This window comes from Balaenoptera musculus, chromosome 1, assembly GCF_009873245.2.
Source record: "Balaenoptera musculus isolate JJ_BM4_2016_0621 chromosome 1, mBalMus1.pri.v3, whole genome shotgun sequence".
Lineage (NCBI taxonomy): Eukaryota > Metazoa > Chordata > Mammalia > Artiodactyla > Balaenopteridae > Balaenoptera > Balaenoptera musculus.
Window position 1 is genome coordinate 116,149,787 of NC_045785.1, and position 24,579 is coordinate 116,174,365.

General features: G+C 37.4%; 1 pseudogene; it reads left to right on the forward strand.

Annotated features, from left to right (window-relative positions):
• The first annotated feature begins 21,653 nt into the window (after positions 1-21,653).
• On the forward strand, positions 21,654-22,663 carry LOC118904480 (annotated as a pseudogene).
• Positions 22,664-24,579: the final 1,916 nt, after the last annotated feature.

Genomic DNA, 24,579 nt, shown 5'->3' on the forward strand with positions numbered 1-24,579 from the left:
AAAGTGATCAACCATGATAACCCTAGTTACGATGTCACCATACAAAGATGTACATAGTTATGTTCATAACCATGACTCATTTATTTTGCAAATGGAAGTTTGTACCTCAATATCCCTCACCTATTTCTTTCCTTCTCCCATCCCTTTCCCCTCTGGCAACCACCTGTTTGTTCTCTATGACTCTGTTTCTGTTTTGTTATGTCTGTTCATTTGTTTTGTTTCTAGATTCCACATATAAGTGAAATCATACAGTATGTGTTTAACTTCTTTCACTTAGCATAATACCCTCTAGGTCCATCCATGTTGTCACAAATGGCAAGATTTCATTCTTTTTTATGGCTAATATTCCACTGTAAATATTTACCACATCTTCTTTATCCATTCATCTATTGATGGACACTTAGGTTGCTTCCATATCTTGGCTATTGTAAATAATGCTGTAATGAACACTGGGAGGCATGTAACTTTTCTAATTAGTGTTTTTGTTTTCTTCTGATAAATACTCAGGAGTGGAATTTCTGGGTCAAATGGTAATTCTAATTTTAATTTTTTCAGGAATCTCCATACTGTTTTCCATAGTGGCTCTACCGATTTACATTTCCATCAACAGTGTATGAGGGTTCCCTTTTCTCCACATTCTCACCATCACTTGTTATTTGTTATCTTTTTGATAATAGCCATTCTGACAGGTGCGAGGTAATGTCTCATTGTGGTTTTGATTTGCATTTCCCTGAGGATTAGTGATGTTGAGCATCTTTTGAGCATGTGCCTGTTGGCCATTTGTACGTCTTCTTTGGAAAAAATGTCTATTCAGGTATTCTGTCCATTTTCAATTGGGTTGTTTGGTTTTTATGATGTTGAATTGTATGAGCTTTTTATAAAAATCCCTTACTGGATCTATCATTTGCAAATATCTCCTCTTATTCAGTAGGTGGCTTTTTCATTTTGCTGATAGTTTCTTTCACTGTGCAAAAGCTTTTAAGCTTGATGTGGTCCCATTTATTTATTTTTGCTTTTGTTGCCCTTGCCTGAGGAGACATATCCAAAAAAATATCACTAAGATAAATGTCAAAGAGTTTACTACCTATGTTTTCCTCTAAAAGTTTTATGGTTTCAGGTCTTACATTTAAGTCTTTAATCCATTTTGAATTTATTTTTGTGCATGGTATGAGAAAGTAGTCTAATTTGATTCATTTGCATGTAGCTGTACTGTTTTCACAAAACCATTTATTGAAGAGGTTGCCCTCTCCCCATTGTACATTGTATATTGTTTTGTTTGTCATAGATTAATTGCCCATATAAGAGTGGGTTGATTTCTGGGCTCTCTATTCTGTTCCACTGATCTATGGGTCTGTTTTGGTGTCAGTACCATACTATTTTGATTATTGTAGCTTTGTAGTATAATTCAAAATCAGGGAGTATGATACCTCAGCTTTACTCTTCTTTCTCAAGATTGTCTTGGCTATTTGGGGTCTTTTGTGTTTCCATATTTTACACATTTTTCTATAATTTTTTTCTAGAAGTTTTACAGTTTTATTTTTTACATTTAAGTCAATGATCCATTGTGAGTTTTTTGGTAATAAGCTGTGAGATTTAGATCAAGGTTAAATTTTTGCCTGCAGATATCCAATTGCTTCAGTTTAATTTTTTTTAAGGGCTACCATCCTCCATTTTGCATATTTGTCAAAAATCAGTTAAGTATATTTCTGTGCATCAATTTCTGAGTTTTCCATTTCTGTTCTAGTGATCTATGTGTCTACTGCTCCACCAATACCACAGTATCTTGATTAATGTAGCTGTATAGTAAATCTTAATTTTGGGTAGAGTGATTCCTCTCACGTTATTCTTCTTTATCAGGATTATTTTAGTTTAGGCCTTTAGTCTAAGGCCTGTGTATCTCCATGTCAATTTTAGAATAAGCTTGTCTATGTCTACAAAAATGCTTGCCAGGATTTTTATAGGAATTGCATTAAATCTATAGATCAATTTAAGGAAAATTGACAACTTTATAGTGTTGAGTCTTCCAGTTCATGACCAAAGTATGTCTCTCCATTTAAGTCTTCTTTGATTTCTTTCACCAGCATTTAGTAATTTTTCAGCATACAAATCTTATACATGTTTTGTTAAGCATATACCTAAGTGTTTCATTTTCTTTGGAGAAACTGTAAATCAGTGGTCCCCAACCTTTTTGGAACCAGGGACTGGTTTCGTGGAAGACAATCTTTCCACAGACCAGGGTGGGGAGTGGATGGTTTCGGGATGATTCAAGCACATTACATTTATTGTGTACTTTATTTATATTATTATTACATTGTAATATATAATGAAATAATTATACAATTCACCATAATGCAGAATCAGTGGGAGCCCTGAGCTTGTTTTCACTTGCCACTCACTGATCGGGCTTTGATATGAGCCTGCAAGCAGTTGATTTATTATGGTCTCCATGCAGTCAAACCTCTCTGCTGATGATAATCTGTATTTGCAGCTGCTCCCCAGCACTAGCATCACTGCTTCAGCTCCACCTCAGATCATCAGGCATTAGATTCTCATAAGGAGCACTCAACCTAGATCCCTTGCATGCACAGTTCATAGTAGGGTTCGTGCTCCTATGAGATTCTAATGCCACCGTTGATCTGACAGGAGGTGGAGCTCAGGCAGTAATGCAAGCCATGGGGAGTGGCTGTAAATACAGATGAAGCTTTGCTCGCTCTCCCGGTGCTCACCTCCTGCTGAGCAGCCTGGTTCCGAAAAGTCCATGGAGCAGTAGTGGTCCATGACCCAGGGGTTGGGGACCCCTGTTGTAAATGATATTGTGCTTTTAATCTTGGTTCCCTCATTTTCACTGTTAGTATATAGAAATGTCATTAATTTTCATATGTTGATACTGTATGTTGTAACTTTACCTAACTCACTAGTTCTAGGAAGTTTTTTTGTTTTATTTTGCTTTTGCAAATACCTTGGGTCTTTCTACATAGATAATTATGTCACCCACATAAATAGGGGCAGTTTTACTTCTTCCTTTCTGATCTATATGCCTTTTATTTCCTCTTTGTGTCTTATTGCAGTGGGCAGAACCTCCATTACCATGTTAAGTAAGAGTGGTGAGAGCAGATATCCTTGCCTTGTCCCTGATTTTAGGGAGGAAGCATTCAGTCTTTCACAATTAAGTATGATCCTATTGAATTTTTTTTTTTTTTTGGATATGCTCTTTATCAAATTGAGATAATTCCCTTCAATTCTTAACTTACTAAGAGTTTTTGTCATATATGGGTGCTGGATTTTGTCAAATGTTTCTCTCTGTCAAGTTGATATAATTATACGATCTTTCATAGGAGTGGCATATTTAAAAAAAAAAAAAAAAAAGAGGAACAGGAAACATCTAAGTGATTACATAACAACAGGAGCTTCTTAGTTGAAAGATCCTTGTTAGAAGAGGGAGCATCAAGAACTCAGCAGTTAGTATCAACCTCTTCTTCCACTGTCAGCTCTTTGCAAAATTACTGAAAGGGGAGAGAAAATTAGCCTTTGAGGCCATGTCGAGTAGTATTTCCTGAAAAGTTTTGTCAGTTCTACCTACAAAACAAATTTATCCATTTCCTTCCATCTCCACTGAAACTGCTCCTATACAGAAACAATCTTCTCTCAGTATCTACTCTCCTTGTTTATTCTTATTCTTTTCCAATCAATTCTCTACACAACAGCCAAAGTTTTCTTTTAAAGATGAAAATCAGATCATGCTCTTCCCCTAATTAAAAATACCCAATGGATTCCCATTGTACTTGGAATATAATTTACTCTCCTCATGATGACCTATAGGCTCTACCTGTCCTTGTCACTCCATGCCATTAAGAATGACCTCATCTCTTATGTCTAACCTCTTACCTACTAGTCCAGTAACAATCAACATAGGTTTATTCCCACTTAGGAACTTTATACTTGCTATTCCTTCAGTCTAGAGTGCTCTTTTTCTACAGATTACCATTCATTCATTTATGCATGTTCATTCTCTGTCATTCAAGCCTCAACTAAAATGAGAAGTAATCTTTAGGGATTCCTTCCTTGATCACTTCATCTACTGTAATGCCCACCAATGTGGGCACTCTATTAGGTGTTTTATGTTTTTGTTTGTTTGTTTGTTTGTTTTAGCACTTATCACTATCTAAAACAAAACAGGAAGGTTGAAAATAAGGGATGGAAAACTGTATTCCAGGCAAAATACCAAACAGAGGAGAGCAAAAGTCACTAACAAAAACAAACAAGCAGTGAACGAAGCAAAGTTCCTGCTGTCACAGAACTTATTTTCCAAGAGGTACATAGATGATTTTAAAAGTATATAAGTTATATGTAATGTTATTTTGGGAAGTGATAGTGTTTGGAGAAAAAGCAAAAGGAAAAAAGGACAAAAGGATAGTCATTCCTGGCAGCAGGAAACAGTAGCCCATCAGGTGGTCAGGTGGTCCACCTGATCAGGTGGTCAGGAAAGGTGATGTTTGAGCAGAAGAATGAATGAAGGAGTGGGTGAGCCACACAGAACGTGGGGAAGAGTGCTCCAAGCTAAGATAAGATCTAGGGAGAGGTTAACCTTGGCATGTGTGAGGAACAAAAAATAGGCCAGCGTGGCTGGAGGGTAATGACCAAGGCAATAAAGGGGAAGATTGAAACTATGGTCTTATAAGCTATGGTAAGGGCTTTGAATTTTATTCTAAGAGGGTTAAAAATTCATTGTAGAGCCTTCTGAGCAAAGGGGCTACCTGATTTGATTTAGACATTAAAATCTTTACTCTGACTGCTACTGTAATCAACTCCCAGACCCAAAGGAGAAGCAGGGAGAGGCCAGTCAGGACCTTGCTGCTGTGGTCTAAGTTAGAGGTGATGGCAGCTTGGAACAAAGTGTCCCTTTGAGTGAAGAGTTTATCAGTTCAGTTGGGGACATGTTCTATTTGAGATGCTGAGGAGATATTCAAGAAGAGAAAATGGGATGACTGTTGAACATACAACTTTGGATTTTGGAAAGAAGTATGGACTGGAGATTTAAGTTTGGAAATTGTTTAAAGCCAGAAGAGGAAGTGATCACTAGGTTGCAACTGTAAATACAGAAGTGGTTTGTGGCTGAAACTTGAGGTAGTCCAACATCATGAGATTGAGGAGAAAAGAGATATGACATTGGAAGGGGAAAATATGAAAACTAAAAAAGGGTGTTTCCTGGAAACCACATGAAAAGAGATTTCCAAGTAAGAGAAATTAGTCAATTGGGTCCAATGCTGCCAATATGCCCAGTACGTTGTGTTAGAATTGATTGTTAGATTTGGCAATATGAGGTGTTCGGTCTCATCCAAAAAAAATCTGTATGAGAGATGGTGATAAAAGCCTGTTTAGTGTGAATTCAAGAGAAAAAAGGAGAGAAACTGAAGACAATGCAATTCCTTCAAAGAGTTTTGACGTAAAAGGGAGCAAATAAATGAGGCCGTAGCTGGAGAAGGATATGGGATCACAGGAAGGTTGTTTTTATTGGCCTTTATATTTGTTCCTTTAGGATGAGGAAAATTACAAGCAAATAAGTTTGTAAATGAAAGTGATCTAATGCAAATTTGATGATTCAAAAGACATAGAGGAAAACTGCTAAAGCAAAGTCCTGAGTAAGGGAAAGGGGATTGGGGTGCAGTGCACAAGTGCATAGATGGTCTTGTTAGAAGTACATGGAGTGCTCCCCACAGTGAGAGTACACAAGGATTGGTACTGAGCACAGATGCACATGGTTGGGTTGATGTGTTGGTGGGACTACATGGAAGATCTCTCCTAACTGCTTTAATTGTTCTTAATGAAATAGAAAATAAAGTCATGTGCTTAAAAAAGGATAAGGAAGAATCTTTGGAAGTTAGAGAATAGAAAAAAATGTGTGAAAAGATGCAAAGAGGGTGAGAGAAATAATGGTAGGCAGGAATACAGAGGGGTTCCCCAGTAACATCAAGACCCCACTTAGTGTTAAATGTCATGACTTCTAAGTAAGACCAGTTATCATAAGAATGTATTTTCCACCAGTGAAGTTCAGCTGCATGGGTGCTCTGCACAAGAGGAAAATTTGATTTAACCAAGACTGGTATTATGTCAGGTTAGATAAGGGCACGTGAATTAAAGGTGAATGCAATTAAATGGTAGTCTGTGGAATTTTAACAGGGTAGGGAGGACAGAAGGGGGCAGTAACATGGAACTTTGAAAATGACAGAAATAAACAGATATAAAATGTAGGGCTTTATAAATTGAGGAATTATTTAGATTAAGATACCAGTGAGAGTGAACTGGAAAGCTAAGTGATGAAAATAATAGTCCTTTAGAAAATATAATGGAAGAAGATATCTCATTCCTAAATGAAACAAAACAGATCAAATACATGGAAATCGAAAATACTCATTTTCTACATGAAGACTATTTTAAAACCCTACTGAAACACATAAAAGAAGACAAACATTACCATTTAAATCTTGCTTTGGGTAGAAAGCCTCAGTATTATAGACTAAAGATGTTTATTCTTAAATTTCTGTGAATACAATGAGAAATCAATAAAAATACCACTAATTGTTAAATGTGAGAATAACTGGGGAAATTCCAAAGAAGAATAATTGTGGGAGGAGGGGCAGATTTAGCATATGGTAGCATAATGTAGTAACAATATGAGATATTTTTATTATTCGATATATGGTGTTGAGACAATGGCCTAGTTATAGGTAATAATAAAAGGTGCATCTGATTTCATTTTAAGAAGTACATCTTTGTTTCTTACAACCAATTTGATTCCAGATGAATCAAATACTGAAACATAAAAAGTATAGAAGACATGGGTACTTAAAAAAAATAATGTTGGAGTTAGGAAGACCTTGATAAACACATAAATAAAATGCTAATAAAATTTCAAACTCACAAACTCAGTAATAATGGTAAACAGAAGAAAAATACTGCAACATGTATAATAAAAGGCATATTTCCTTATTATAGAACTCTTACGAGAAAATGATGACAGAATATGAAAAATGAGCAAGATATGTGAATGGACATTCACAGCAAATGAAGTACAAATGATTAATAAGTATATGAAAAGTGTGTAAATTAATACCTCTTATTTTGGTTTCAGTTTGGCAAAAGTTATTAAGTTTTTGAATGCACATATCACTGTCTAAGAAGTCTTACTTTCAGGAATGTATCCTACAGATGTGCTCCCAGAAGTGTACAATTATATATGAACTTTATATATAAAGTGATTTTCTTTATAATACCCTTTAAAAATGCCAAAAACTGCAAACAGCCTAAATATCCATGGATATTTAGAATAGAGTAAATAAATTATGTTATACTCTTACCTTACTATATGCAATTGTTCAAATGAATGATAAAAACCTTCATGTATTGTTTTCTAAAGACATCTCAAATGTATTGTTATGTCAAAAAGCAAGTCATATAACAGTACACAGAATACAGTCCATTTGGATTACAAAAAAGGACACACACACACACACACATAGGTATATGCAGAGAACATTCCTAAATTCTATTTAGTAGGTTTGGTTTTATTTTATATTTTTATTTTATTATTTTTTTCTATATTACGCTAAAGCCTGTTTGACTGTTTTGCATACAACTCCATCTGCTTTATTTGTTCAAGAGAGGATGTCGCTCAGCTGTTTGATAGCTTTGTCTAAAAGGAAGAGTGCACCACTCTTACATGGTCAGAGAAACAAAGCAGCTAGAGATGTATGTGTATGTCAGTGCATATGTGTGTACTTGTGTGTGTGTGTGTATGTGTGTGTTTAAAATTGGAGAACCGTCTCAGCCAAAATCAGTGTTTCCAAAAAGTGATAGAATGTAATGAAAAGTTCATCCCCTTTGCAATATTTTCAATATTAATTTCAACACCTAATTACAATTTTCAGAGACTTTCTAAAGTGAATTACTCTATCTTTTTTCTTTGAAATTTTGAATTTTATTTTATTTATTTTTCTATACAGCAGGTTCTTATTAGTCATCCATTTTATACACATCAGTGTATACATGTCAATCCCAATCTCCCAATTCCTCACACCACCACCCTCACCCCCTGCTGCTTTCCCCCCTTTGTGACCATACGTTTGTTCTCTACATCTGTGTCTCAACCTCTGCCCTGCAAACCGGTTCATCTGCACCATTTTTCTAGGTTCCACATACATGCGTTAATATATGATATTTGTTTTTCTCTTTCTGACTTACTTCACTCTGTATGACAGTCTCTAGGCCCATCCACATCTCTACAAACGACCCAATTTCATTCTTTTTTATGGCTGAGTAATATTCCACTGTATATATGTACCACATGTTCTTTATCCATTTGTCTGTCGACGGGCATTTAGGTTGCTTCCATGACCTGGCTATTGTAAATAGTGCTGCAATGAACATTGGGGTGCATGTGTCTTCTTGAATTATGGTTTTCTCTAGGTATATGCCCAGTAGTGGGATTGCTGGGTCATATGGTAATTCTATTTTTAGTTCTTTAAGGAACCTCCATACTGTTCTCTATAGTGGCTGTATCAATTTACATTCCCACCAACAGTGCAAGAGGGTTCCCTTTTCTCCACACCCTCTCCAGCATTTGTTGTTTGTAGATTTTTCTGATGATGCCCATTCTAACTGGTGTGAGGTGATACCTCATTGTAGTTTTGATTTGCATTTCTCTAATAATTAGTGATGTTGAGCATCTTTTCATGTGCTTCTTGGCCATCTGTATGTCTTCTTTGGAGAAATGTCTATTTAGGTCTTCTGCCCATTTTTCGATTGGATTGTTTCTTTTTTTAATATCGAGTCGCATGAGCTGTTTATATATTTTGGAGATTAATCCTTTGCCCATTGATTCATTTGCAAATATTTTCTCCCATTCTGAGGGTTGTCTTTTCATCTTGTTTATGGTTTCCTTTGCTGTGCAAAAGCTTTTAAGTTTCATTAGGTCCCATTTGTTTATTTTTGTTTTTATTTCCATTACTCTAGGAGGTGGATCAAAAAAGATCTTGCTGAGATTTATGTCAAAGAGTGTTCTTCCTATGTTTTCCTCTAAGAGTTTTATAGTGTCCGGTCTTACATTTAGGTCTCAAATCCATTTTGAGTTTATTTTTGTGTATGGTGTTAGGGAGTGTTCTAATTTCATTCTTTCACATGTAGCTGTCCAGTTTCCCCAACACCACTTATTGAAGAGACTGCCTTTAGTTCATGATATATCCTTGCCTCCTTTGTCAGAGATTAGTTGACCATAGGTGTGTGGGTTTATCTTTGGGGTTTCTACCTTGTTCCATTGATCTATAGTTCTGTTATTGTGCCAGTACCATATTGTCTTGATTCCTGTAGCTTTGTAGTATAGTCTAAAGTCAGGGAGTCTGACTCCTCCAGCTCCATTTTTTTCCCTCAAGACTGCTTTGGCTATTCGGGGTCTTTTTTGTCTCCATACAAATTTTAAGATTTTTTGTTCTAGTTCCGTACAAAAGGCCATTGGTAATTTGATAGGGATTGCACTGAATCTGTAGATTGCTTTGGGTAGTATAGTCATTTTCACAATATTGATTCTTCCAATCCAAGAACATGGTATATCACTCCATCTGTTGGTATCATCTTTAATTTCTTTCATCAGTGTCTTATAGTTTTCTGCATACAGGTCTTTTGTCTCCCTAGGTAAGTTTATTCCTAGGTATTTTATTCTTTTTGTTGCAATGGTAAATGGGAGTGTTTCCTTAATTTCTCTTTCAGATTTTTAATCATTAGTGTATAGGACTGCAAGAGATTTCTGTGCATTAATTTTGTATCCTGCAACTTTACCAAATTCATTGATTAGCTCTAGTAGTTTTCTGGTGGCATCCGTAAGATTGTCTATATACAGTATCATGTCATCTGCAAACAGTGACAGCTTTACTTCTTCTTTTCCAATTTGTATTCCTTTTATTTCTTTTTCTTCTCTGATTGCCGTGGCTAGGACTTCCAAAACTATGTGAATAATAGTGGTGAGAATGGACATCCTTGTCTTGTTCCTGGTTTTAGATGAAATGCTTTCAGTTTTTCACCATTGGGAATGATGTTTGCTGTGGGTTTGTCATATATGGCCTTTATTATGTTGAGGTAGGTTCCCTCTATGCCTACTTTCTGGAGAGTTTTTATCATAAATGGGTGTTGAGTTTTGTCAAAAGCTTTTTCTGCATCTATTGAGATGATCATATGGTTGTTATTCTTCAATTTGTTAATATGGTGTATCACATTGATTGATTCACGTGCATTGAAGAATCCCTGCATCCCTGGGATAAATCCCACTTGATCATGGTGTATGATCCTTTTAATGTGTTGGATTTGTTTCCTAGTATTTTGTTGAGGATTTTTGCATCTATATTCATCAGCGATATCAGTCTGTAATTTTCTTTTTTTGTAGTATCTTTGTCTGGTTTTGGCATCAGGGTGATGGTGGCCTCATAGAATGAGTTTGGGAGTGTTCCTTCCTCTGTAATTTTTTGGAAGAGTTCGAGAAGGATGGGTATTAGCTCTTCTCTAAATATTTGATAGAATTCACCTGTGAAGCCATCTGGTCCTGGACTTTTGTTTGTTGGAAGATATTTTTTTAAATTTATTTATTTATTTATTTTTAGCTGCATTGGGTCTTCGCCGCTGTGCACGGGCTTCCTCCAGTTGCGGCGAATGGGGACCACTCCTCTCCGCGGTGTACAGGCCTCTCACTGTGGCGGCCTCTCCTGCTGCAGAGCACAGGCTCTAGGCACACGGGCCTCAGTAGCTGTGGCACATGGGCTCAGTAGTTGTGGCTCGTGGGCTCCAGCGTGCAGGCTCAGCAGCCGTGGATCGTGGGCCCAGCTGCTCCGCAGCACGTGGGATCCCCCTGCACCAGGGCTCGAACCCGTGTCTCCCACATTGCCAGGCGGACTCTCAACCACTGCACCACCAGGGAAGCCCCTGTTGGAAGATTTTTAATCACAGTTTCAATTTCATTACTTGTGATTGGTCTGTTCATATTTTCTATTTCTTCCTTGTTCAATCTTGGAAGGTTATACCTTTTTAGGAATTTGTCCATTTCTTCCAGGTTGTCCATTTTATTGGCATAGAGTTGCTTGTAGTAGTCAGGTTTGGTTTTAGATATGGCAAGGATTAGTAATTTATAAAAAAAAATTCTGTGTATTTTAGACTTGAACAAATATGCAAATATACTAAGAATAATAGGTTTCTTATTGTTGGGAAAAGAAGTGAGAAAGGGGGAACCCTAGAACACACTCTGAGATATTAGTTTAGAATTGGAGGTATAATTATTGAATCATGGTCATTACGATATAAATATTAATACAACCCCCCAATTTTCTAGCTTTAGAGTCTAAAATTAAGTATACAGCAGTGGCAATAAGTACACCTAGCATCCTGATCTTGGTTTCTAAATACAATTCTCCACTAAAAGATACCATAGCTTCTCGGAGAAATGGCTGATTCCGCGGACAGTGCAGAGAAAGTACAAGATGAGCCTGGAACGTCTCTATCTTGAGGTTAAAGAAGTGCTCAAAGAAGAGACTGGTGGTTGCCAGAGATGGGGGCTAGGGGAAGGGTGGATGAAATGGGTGAATGGGGTCAAAAGGTATAAACTTCCAGTTATAAAATAAGTCAGCCATGGGGATGTAATGTAGAGCATGGTGACTATAATTAATAATACTGTATTGCATATTTGAAAGTTATGAAGAGATTAAATCTTAAAAGTTCTCATCACAAGAAAAAAGAAGTTATAATTAGGTATGGTGATGTATTTTAACTAGACTTATTGTGGTGAACATTTCATAACATATACAAATACCAAATTATTATACTGTACACCTGAAACTAATATAATGTTATATATCGATTATACCTCAATTAAAAATAAAACTGCTCAAAGAATAATGGAGACATGTCAAAAGAACAAAGGAGCCAGACTCATGCAGTTCCCAGTTGCCAATTCTGTGATGATTTGAACATCAACATAAATAATGTTAACAGTAACTAACATTATCTCATAGTATCTATATCATCTAAGTCTACTAGTATCTAAATAGTATCTCTTTCTTATAGAATATCAGTCTATAGGAGAAATGATGGAGTTAGGAAATCATCAATGGATCCTAAAACTAGAGCGTGAAAGTTTGATGAGGAACAGGATATTAATCTCAATATATCACTCTACAAATTACGTATATAAAAAGGGAAAATAATAACTTTACAGTGGAGAAACCTCGTGGACACCACCTTAAACAAGTTAACATCACTAATATTAGGACAAATTGACATCATGTGGGTCCTGGTATGATGCACTGAGAATGATACAACATCACTTTCATGATATTCTTACTAAAAATTCAAAATTTAAATCTAGTCATGAAGGATATTAAATCAAAGTAAGTACAAAGAAGGGAAAGAAGGGAAACAGAATCAAAGATGAGTGCAAGGGGAAAATGATGAACTCTTCAGATAAACTCAAACTGAGAGACATTCCATAAAATATCTGGCCTGCACTTTTCAGAAGTATCAAGGTAGAGAATGACAAAGAAAAGTAAGGTACTGTTTCAGATAAAAAGGCACTAGAGAAACAGGAAAACAAATACGCAAAGGGTAATCTTGGATTGGATACTAAACTACAAAAAAAAATTTAGCTATAAAGGACATTATGAGATAATAGGGTAATTTAAATATGATTTGTGGATTAGGTAATAGTATTGTTGTATTTGATATTAATATATATGTGTATGTGGCTCTCTCTCTCTATATATATACATATACACTGATTTTTAATAATTATACTGTAATTATACATAATTATACATAAGAGAATGAGCTTCTTCCTAGGAAATACACACTAAAATATTTAGGAGTAAAATGACACAATGGCTTCAACTTACTCTCAAGTGATTCGGAAAAAAGTTAGGTAGATAGATATAGATAGATAGATTACAGATGAAAGAAAGAGAATGATAAAATAAGTGGGACAAAATGTGAATAATTGGGGTACCTGGATAAAGACATTTAGGAGTTTTTATAGTACTCCTGCAACTCTTCTGTAAGTCTGAAATTGTATATTTTAAAAGTTTTAAAAAAGTGAAAAAAATATTAAAATTTCTTTAAAGATATTTGTGCAGGAAAGGGTTAAATCAGTAGGCCTGGGCTGCTCAAACCCTGCACATTCTCAAGAAAGGCTTGTGTTTAGGACTGGACCTCGGCCAGCTCATGGGAGATGAGCTCTGAGCTCTTGAATTAATTCTGCTTGATAAGTGTTTTGATATGTCAGAGGCCTTGAACCACAGATATTTGTTTGATCAGATCATTTATGCTAAAAGTGTGATTTATGGTGAACACCTGTTTTTGTTCTGAAGGGCTGGAGTCTGAGTACCTGAGGTCAGTAATGCAGGTTATTACATGCCTAACGTGACTGTCTCCTAATAAAAAGCCTGACAGCAAGGCTCAGGTGAGCTTCCCTGGTCAACAACATTTTGCACCTATGATCACTTTGCATTGTTGCTGAGAAAATTACTCAAGTCCATGTGACTCCCCTGGGGGAGGACACTTGGAAGTTTATGCTTGGTTTCTCCTAGACTTTGCCCCCATGGACCTTTTTTCCCTTTGTTAATTTTAATTTCTACCCTTTTGCTGTAATAAACTATAACCATGACTGTAACAGTTTTTCTGTACCCTGTGAATCCTTCTAAGAGAATCACCTAGCTGGATAGTGATCTTGAGGACTGACAACAAAAATTAAAGACATTTAAATAAATAGAGAGAGAGCCTATTATCAGTTCATCCCTACTGATTTTTTAGTTTAATGCAATTCCAAAAACCTGATCTAAAATTTGTATGGAAAGGTAAAGATCCAGCTACATAAAAATAAAAGAAGATGGGTTGATCTCCCTGATAACTAAGATTTATTATAAAGTTATAGTTGTTAAGACAGTGTCATCTGGGTACATGGAATAAAACTGACCAACGGAGCAGAATGGAGTGGCTAAACTGACCAATGCTTATAAAGAATTATTATGTATGACAGAGATAAAATTATAGACCAGTGGGGAAAGGAAGGACTCTTCAAACAGCTGACAGAACTGGTTATCCAGTTGAAAAAAGAAAAATGAATTTGGACATCTATCTTACCTCATACACAAAAATCAAATCCAGATAGATTTAAATATGAAAAGTATATTAATAGGCTTAGAAGAAAATAAAAGAGACTATTCTGACACTGAGGTAGAAATTTCTTTTTCCAAGGAAGATGCAAAAGTGCTAACAAAAAAGACAAGAATGATAAATTTGACTCCATTAAAACAATTTTTGTTCAATAAAAAGCACCATAAAGAAGTGAAAAGACAAGCCACAAAGTGGTAGAAAATATTTGCATAACATATTAAGGACAAGAGTTTGGTGTCCAGAGTACATATAAAGCTGCTACAGTTGAATAAAAAAAAAAACCACAAACAACCCAATGGAAACGTGGATAAAGCAGCTGCATAGCACAGGGAGATCAGCTCGGTGGTTTGTGACCACCTAGAGGGTTGGGACAGGGAGGGTGGGAGGGAGACGCAAGACAGAGGAGATATGGGGATATATGTATATGTATAGGTGATTCACTTTGTTATAAAGCAGAAACTAACACACCATTGCAAAGCAATTATACGCCAATAAAGATGTTAAAAAAAACATGAACAAGTATTTTGCAGAAGACAAAACAGTCATAGTCAATAAACTTTGAAAAGATGTTCAACCTCTTATTATTCAGGAAAATGTAAATTAAAACCACCACCATGTCACACCTACTAGTTTGACAGAAATTAGCAAGTCTAATAACAAGGATGAAAGGATGTAGATCAACTGGAACTTCTCTTATTCTTCGCTTGTCACAGTGTAAATTGGTACAACCACTACAAAATTCCATTTGGTATTATCCTGTAAAGTTGAAACTTTTTATATCCCATGAGCTAGTTATTTATTGAAAGGATATAAACCTTAGAGGAACTTGTGCACATTTAATCAAGAAAGTATGCCGTAAAATATTTGAAACATTACAATTTATAATAACAAAAATCTGGAAACAACCCCATTATCCCTCACCAGGACAATGGACAAAAAACATTGCGGTATATTCACATGATGGAATAGCGTAAGGCAGTTAAATTAATAAACTGTAGCTCCATTCTGGATCTTAGAAAAGGAACACTGAATTTTTTAAAAAACAAGTCTCAAAAAACTGTATACAGTATATCATTTTTATAAAGTTCAAGAACAGAACTAAAAAATGTATTGTTTAAACACACATACATATATAATAAAGGTATAAAATAAGTAAGATGAAAATAAACATAAAACTCAGGATAGTAGTAACTGTTGGGGGTGAGGGTGAGGGTAGGGGGGTGCAGTGCAAAGAGATAAGGAAGTGGGAAAAATGAGAATTACCTAAGTGATTCTTGAGTCGAGTACTTCTTGAGTTGAGTGATGGGATTCCAAATGTTTATTTTATTGTTATGCATCTCGACATATTTTAAACATAGTGTTTTGTAAGTATGACATGTTATAGTAAATATAATATTTTTTTAAATAAAGAAAGATCATAACATACACCAAACGTAACATATACAAAAACCTATAGGCAAATGGCAACCAGTAGCTTCAAAATCTTCTTGTCAGCCTAGCCAGAGTTTTGTTAATTTTGAAATTGTTTAGAACTTTGGTATGCCTTTCCAGTTATCATGTAATGCACTAAATATATACCTATTTTACTTTCTAACTCATTAATGTCATCTCAAGTGTCTAACGTTAGATTAGCAGAAGATCTAGATTCTTCCCTTTTCTTGGTGGTTGTGGTGGGGGAGGAGTTGTTCACATTTCCCCTTCATTTTTCCAAGAATCCCCGGAACTTAAGCATTTCAAAAAGAGTGGTCAGGAAGGAACAAAATTGGGTCATTTGTAGGACATGGATGGACCTAGAGACTGTCATACAGAGTGAAGCAAGTCAGAAAGAGAAAAACAAATATCGTATATTAAAGCATATATGTGGAAGCTAGAAAAATTGTACAGATGAACCGGTTTGCAAGGCAGAAATAGAGATACAGATGTAGAGAACAAACAATATGGACACCAAGGGGGGAAAGAGGGGGAGTGGGATGAATTGGGAGATTGGGGTTGACATATATACACTAATATGTATAAAATAGATAACTAATGAGAACCTGCTGTATAGCACAGGGAACTCCACTTTGGGGTACAGTAGAAACTAACAACATTGTAAAAAACTATACCCCAATTAAAAAACAAAATAAAACCCTATCAGTGAGTGGCAAATGAAAACAAGCTCAGAGCTCCCACTGATTATGCATTACGGTGAGTTGTATAATTATTTCATTATATATTACAATGTAATAATAATAGAAATAAAGTGCACAATAAATGTAAAAAAATATTTAATATTCCTCAGAATTTAAAAAAAAAAAAAAAAAAGAGTGGTCAGGTTTACAGAAACACCTAAGTAGGTAGAGCCTGGAGTTTGGTTAGTCTAATTTTTATTTTGTTTCCTGTTTCCCTTTGACGACAACGAGCCTAAACTGTTCAAGAGAAGATCCTGGTCATTTGCTAATTCACTATAGCAAATAGGCTGTATTTTCAAAAACTGGACGCAGTATCTCTCATTCCATATGCTCTCCTATTAGTGTGCTGCACCCCCATTACAAAGCAAAGTCTGTACCCCTCCCCTTGAGACTGGGCATGTCTCTGTGACTGACTGGACAATTATGGTGGTGTGAAAGTCATGCTGTGACATCCTGACTTTTGAGACCAGTACATAAAGGATCACACAGCTTCTGTCGGGCTCTTTGTCTTGGGGTGCTTGCTCTTGGAATCCAGAGCACAGGCTGTGAGGAAGCCCAGGCTACTTGGAGAGGCTACGTGTAGGTATTTCAGTCAACAGCCAGCACTGACTGACTGACATGTGAGTGAGCAAACCCCCGCTACCTCCTGACCACAGCTACATGGGAGACCTGATGTGAGAAGAGCCTCACTGAGACCAGTCTCCCAGAGATGGATGATGAAGGACTGTTGTTGCTTTATGACACTAAGTTCAAGTAGTTTGTTATGCCACTAACTGGAACACCCAAGTTTCAGTACAAGCAAACACGGATGTGGACAAGTACAGTCATGCATGTGGACAAGCCTACCCACACAACGCTAGGCTGAGGTTAAGGCACCCAGGGACACAGTGCCCAGGAATACGGCACTTCCCTTAGCTCAGCCCTTTAGTTGTTCTCACAGCCATACCCAGAGAGACCTGCTAACCAGGAGTCAGGTTGTTTGGCCATCAACCTCTTAACAGAACCCTAACCACTGTCCTTCCTCTCCTGATTATTCATAAACCTAGGATTCTGCTAGATTTCCTTTTCAGCTCTTAAAACAAAAAGATACCTCCTCAGGAAAAATAAGGTCACTAGTGCATCTTCTAACAGCATGGTCTCCTAATTTTTCACAGAGAACTCAGATTGTAACAGTACAAAGTTCTTCCTACCCTGATTGTGTGTTGCTAGAGCTGTCTTGATTGTCTCCTATGAAAGAGGCTTTCTACCTGCTTCCCACTGGGGGCAGGGAGCCTCTTTATGCCTCAATGCTGATTTGTGTTTGCAGTGATATCTAGAGTGACAAATTGGCTCTTCTCTCACTAGAGCAGAGAAAAAAAAAACAAGTTTAATCACAGGGGTGGCCCCAAAATGGAAGATTATCCAATCATACTTTGACCCCAAAATACTGAAGGCTATAATGGCTATGAAGATACTACTCAGCTGCAAACAGCCAGGAAAAGAAGTTGAGACACTAACTTCATTAATGATAATTTAATGAAAAGTTTTGAGTTTTCTAAGAAACCCTGATTTGGCTAGCATTTCCTCTTATGTCTCTGAAACTTATATGGATAAAAGCAAATATTATAAACATCTTCATGTTTGCTATAAACCTTTCTTTCTATAGTTTTCTAAATTTAAAAGCTACCACAAATTCAGTAGAGAAGGAGAAGTGGGAATACAAAAAAAACGAAACAAACAAAAAAAAAAACACAACACCCCCTACCCCACTTAACCAAAAAACAAACCAAAACCAAGTACAAGTGGCATTTTTTAAGTTTATCAAGGTATGAATGCAGGCACTTCATTTTTTTTGCCATGTGTGGAAAAATTAACTTGGAGAATTGTCAGGATCTGGCCATGAGATAGGTAAGGTACATGTTGTTAAATTAACTAAACAAGGAGGCCATCAAACTGAGGGGCTTCCAATGCCATGGCAGCCTATGTAAACAAACTAAAATCTAAGGCTGGAAATGCCTCCAGGTTATAAAATCAAAGCCTCAGGACAAACAATCACAAAAAGCCAACCAGGCTTTAAGCTACAGCCAGTCAATACTCTCCTTACTTTGTTTCTGCTTTTTCTTTATAGAAGTCTCTCCCTGAGTTCCTGGCCCTGGGACACCCCTAACAACTTCTGGTTTGGCACTACCCAATTTGCATTGATTTTTGTTAAAAAAAAAAAAAAAAGCTTAAAATTTTTAATATGCCTCAGTTAGTCTTTTACCAATATAAAAGAGGAAAATAGTGAGAATAAGATACTCCTAGGGGGAGAAAAAAACAGCTGGACTTGGGGCTGGGAAACCAGTGTGGAGGTAACCCCAGACTGGGCTTGTGAAGCCCTGTGCATTTAACCATTTTCTTGGACAGGCCTGGGGAATGAAATCCTGGCTCAGGTTTCTTTAGACACGGACAGTGGTCTCCTGGCCTTCTGGAGAGGTCTCTACTGTCTATTGAGCTTTGGTCTCCCATTTCTGAATCCCACAGTAGGACAGAAACAATAGCCAGATTGACTGTTTTCGTTCCAGAAAAGAAGAAGAAGAAAAAATAAAAAAGATATTGAGCAGGTTTCTTGACTACAGGGAGAGCTGCATAATTTCCTGGAATCCAAGACAGAGGCTCTTAGCTAGAGCTCACTTGGGCTTTGTAACCATGGTTTTCCAAGGCCCAACTATATAAAAATAGAATATTTATTTAAAAAACAAAACCTGACAAATAAGCCACTGCTGTTTCTACTTGCAGTGCAAAGTGCCATGAGAGTCCCAAAGCACAAACCCATATAATCTGGTAAATGTGCCCTCTACATAACAAGGTCCCTGGGCACCGGCTGTCTGCTTGCTTCTAGCCCCAGGGTGACTCTTGAGGGTGCTCAGGGAATGGCACCCAGAAACCTTGAGAGATGATCCCCAGAGAGCCTTTCTTGGGTGTCAAAAGCTCCTCCCCCAGCTGGAGAGAATATCTAGTATCTGAGGAGCCCCGTGTAACTTTCCTTTTACCTCCAGCCCTAGACTGGCCCTAAAGCAGGTAGAAAGGACCACATTCAGGTGCCTTTGTTTCATGACCTTGATTTGTGAATACTTGTGACCAATAGGCCACATTTCTGATCTCTACCTCCATTTTTCTGTTGAGCCACAGATTTGCAGGAAGAAAAGTAAGTGAGATTTGGGAAAAGACTTCAATCATTTACAGAGGTAGCCACATACAGAATAAAATACATGTATGGGTTTTATTGTTGTTAAAGGGTCAAATTATTTTAAGCTGGAAAGGGTCCAGGTGTATATGAATTTTTGTTCTTCTTTAGCCTTAATTTACCACTTTCAAAGATCCTCTGCTAATCCTAAGGAATAAAGACTTCCAGAATTAAAGACTATCTTGACTAATATGGTAATAAAGAATGTGGCTCTGCTACTTAGCAGCTATGTTTCCTTGTCTATATTTTTGTCTTCACACAAATCATAATCCACAGAGACACTGTTTATAAAGCCTCATAGTATACATTTACAGTTACTTACCATGGTACACACATCAAGGCCAAACAACTTTCCCTGTTAAGAAATGGTCCCTGACATCTAACGTCAAATTTTTTTTTCAACCTCATACCATTTCTTTTCATATCATGCTCGGACGAGTTGAAGTGTAACTGTGCACCAATCCCTTATAAATACCTTTTTGTAGATTTCCTTTATTTAAAATGTTATGTTTCTGAAAAATAGATTAATCTTAAAAGCACTAAAGAAGCTTGCCTTTGAAATTTACCCAATAGTAAGTCATTTTTCAATGTGACTAATTTGCTTTACTTCCAGCAAAATGCACTTTTTAGTCAACTCCATGTGTTCTATTATTAAATTTATTTTTATAGCTAACCTGTTACATAATTATATGTTGTTTAGTAATAGGGTAAAGGCTACTAGAAAAGTTACACTACCAGTATATTTTCCAATTAGATGTTCATAGTGTTAGCTTTCTTCTAGAGTTATAATTCCAATGTTAAAATCCAGCCCAGTTCTTTAGTTGTTTGTTGCTGTCACAGACATAGACAGAGGGAAAGGAGACAGAGGTTAAAAAACATTGAAAACTCCTCTTCTTTGAAGAAGAGCTCACTGTGATGCCCCAGCACTCTGCTTTCTAACAGGCAATTTGTTTGATGGACCAGTTACCTGCAATGATTCCATCAGCAGACATTGTGCCCTACATTGCAGTGGTCATAGGGTTATAAAGCGTTGAAATACATGGTCCCTACTCTCAAAGACTATATAATCTAGCCATGATGGGAACAGTTCCATGATGCAGTTTTGTGTAATGGGAGGAACAATGGACACGGGATCAGAAGACATGAGTTCAAGTCTTGATTTTCATCCTTTGACACCTGTGTGTTCACAGGCAATTTCTTAAACGGAGCAGATCCTCAGTCTCTGCTTCTGAAGAGAAACAATAATCCTCGCCCTCCCTGTTCCATTGGATGGTGATGAAATTAAATAATGTATGTGAACACGTTTTGTAATCACAAATGCACTATGGTGCTTTCAACACAAAAGAGCTAGTATACAGTTGTATGCTACCTCCATGTGCAAGGACACGTGTTTGGGGCTGGGGGGAGGGAGGGAGCAGGGTGAGAGAGAGAGAATAGAAAAGGATTTTACAGAGGTTATGGGCTTTGTGTAGCTTTGAAAACTGAGTAGTGTCTAGGGAAAAGGAGTGTAGCACAGAAGTTGAGAGGAGTAGTACCATCAGAGTTGAAAGACTGAAATGAGAATGCAGTGTGTAAACCATAATGACAAGAGCTTTACCTTAAACCCTAGAAGCTTGGGAATTAGTAGGTAGCTACAGAGCCTAGAGCTCTGCACGACATTACACCACTGAACTTGAATGGATTCAATAATTGTTTGAATTCTAATATAAGTTGATACTTAACAGTTTAAAATGTTTCTACCAAAAATTCTGTGATGTTGTTATCACAATTGCATCCATAAAAAGGTGAGGAAACTGGTCTTAGAGATGTAAATTCCTTGCCCAAGGTAACTTAGTACATGATAGAACTAAAATATGAGTTTATACCACTTGACTCTAAAAGCCATGTACTTTTTCCTTAGTGAGAAAAGAACATTACTCCACTGTTTATTCCCAAAAGAAATGAGCATGGGTATGAATATAAATAAGCAGAGACCTGAAGTAGATGAACCAAAAGAATCTGCCCAGCCTGCTATTGACAGAAATCAACCATCTAGGTTCCTTATATAATTTTTTACTTTCTTAGATGCCATATATGGTTTAATGAAGAAAGAGAATCACACTTTGGTGAGTGAGTTTACTTTCCAGGGTTTCTCCAGCTTCCATGAGCACCAGCTCACCCTCTTTATCATGTTCTTTGCACTGTACATGTTAACCTTGGCAGGCAGTATCATCATTATGACCATCATTAGCCTTGATTGTCACCTCCACACCCCCATGTACTTCTTCCCCAGCATGCTGTCAGCTTCAGAGACCATGTACACATTCATCATTATACTCAAGATGCTCTGTAACCTCACAGGCCTGAGTCAGCCCATTTCTCTGGCAGGTTGTGCCACTCAGATGTTCTTCATCATTTTGGCCATCAACAACTGCTTCCTGCTCACAGCAATGGGGCACGACGGCTATGTGGCCATTTGCAACCCCTTGAGGTACTCTGTCATCATGAACAAGAGGGCGTGCATCCAGCTGGTGTGGGGGGCCTGCAGCATTGGGCTGATTGTAGCCATGACACAGGTTACATCTGTATTCAGGTTACCTTTCTGTGCTACAAAGGTGGCCCACTTCATCTGTGACATCTGACCTGTGATGAAGCTCTCCTGCACTGACACGACTGTCAATGAGATACTGACTTTAATCATCAGTATCCTGGTGATCCTAGTTCCCATGGGATTGGTTTTCATTTCCTACATCCTCATCGTCTCCACCATCCTTAAAATTGCCTTTGCTAAGGGCCAGAAGAAGGCCTTTGCCACAGGTGCTTCCCACCTCACTGTGTTCATGGTCCACTATGGCTGTGCCTCCATTGCCTACCTCAAGCCCAAGTTAGAGAACACCAAGGATCAGGATCAGCTAATCTCAGTGACCTACACCATCATCACCCCCCTACTGAACCCTGTGGTGTACACTCTGAGGAACAAAGAGGTCAAGGATGCTCTGCTCCGGGCCACTGGCAGGAAGCTTTCCTGAGAAGATGGGCCTGTTTCAGAGAAGGTCTTAGAAGATTCTATAGAGAAGAAAAAGTAAAGCAGTGCCCACAGCACCTACAGTGAAAATTCTGCAGCCTACTAAGAAGTGGTTGGGTAGAAGAGAAAAAAGGACTACAAAACCAGCCCCTGGAGAAAGGGAGAAGGTTCTCCAAAGCACAAGCAAGCCTGCATTTGACAAGAGAGCACAGATGGTATGGAGCAATATATATAGAAGAAAGAACTTGATTTGGGGAAGTAGATGGGTTGTCTGCACACCTGGGACAGAATAAGATCAAGATAGTAGAACGAATTAATGAAGGGAGGCTGCTCCAAGGCAGGACTAAACTTTTAAATGTATTCTATAACACTCTTTTTGGACATGGGATTCCCTTTTATCCATTTAAAGTTACAAAGGCTTAACACCCAATTGAAGTCATTCTTTTATGGACAATTCAAGTTCCTTGCATCTTATACATCATAAATAAATGGCTATCGGGGCTTCCCTGGTGGCGCAGTGGTTAAGAATCCACCTGCCAATGCAGGGGATATGAGTTCGAGCCCTGGTCTGGGAAGATCCCACATGCTGTGGAGCAACTAAGCCCGTGCACCGCAACTACTGAAGCCCGCGCACCTAGAGCCCATGCTCCGCAACAAGAGAAGCCACCGTAATGAGAAGCCTGCACACCTCAAAAAAGAGTAGCCCCTGCTCGCCGCAACCAGAGAAAAGCCTGCATGCAGCAACGAAGACCCAGTGCAGCCAAAAATAAAGTAAATAAATAAGTTTATTAAAAATAAATAAATAAATGGCTATCAGAGATAATAAGCATCTACACAATTCATCAGTCCTTGAAGTCTGGATCTTTTTCACGTAAGTCTGCATTTTCCCATATGACCGACCTGGAACTTAAGTTTTCAGGACCATGTAATAGAAACATTTCTGGAAAGTGATTAAAATTCTTTGGCAATTTAATTAAAGAAAGAGGTAGCACCAAGTAATCATATTGGCATTTATATTATGAGAATGTACAAAGGTTGTTGGTGATAATATATGTGAATGGTTCACCCAGTTAAAAAAAATTAGTATTGCCTTTGGAGATGCTTGGAGAATGAAAAGAAGTGTCTAGTGGATGGGAATACAGGAGAGAATCTATAACAAGGATTAGTCAGGTGAGAGGATTGGGAAGATTTGGATGGGTAAGGAAATAGCCATATGGTAACTTAGTGACTCAACAAAAGAAAAAGACTCAAATTATCAACACTAACATTTCAGACCCCCTAGGACCTGAATTAATATGCCATCCTTCACTAGTCACCTCCACTTCCAGCACCCCTCCCCCAGCCTGTCATCCAGTCCCACACAGAACACCTGGTGACTTGTGGCTTCCCATTTCCCATTTCGTATTCTCATGCTTTTCTACAGCTTATTGCCACTTAATGGAAATCCCTTACTGCCACCCTCACTGCCCACTCAACCAGGGTGTTCTCCTTTTAAAACACCAAACTAAAGCATCTCTCTTTTATGAACTTTCTAATGAAGAAGAAATCACTCCCTCACTCTCTTACCTCTAAACTCATACATGCATTATATTACTATAGTGAGCATTTCCCATGATGTCTTTATGGATCAAAGTCTGAAATGGGCAGTGAGTGATGTTGTAACCAGATGAAGACTTCGCTAAGTGGACAGTTTAATGTCTTACTTGTACCAAGTGACCTGTTTTTCACAGGCTGCGTTCTCCTTCATGTTAATTTCAAAAGTTAGGGTTATGTCCAAATATTGTAATTTTATAAATAGCCCATTATGGTTCAGTCTTACATAAATTTGAGTACTTTTTAAAATTTGTGGTGGAATCCAAGAGAACCCCAAAATAAAGGTACCGCAGGTTTGCCAATGACCACTTTTACTCAGTAAATAAAAAGACTTTTTAAATTTTAGACTGTAGCCTCAAAAATGCTGCCCTGTTCATTCAACTTTATTAATAATAATCTATATCGGCAAA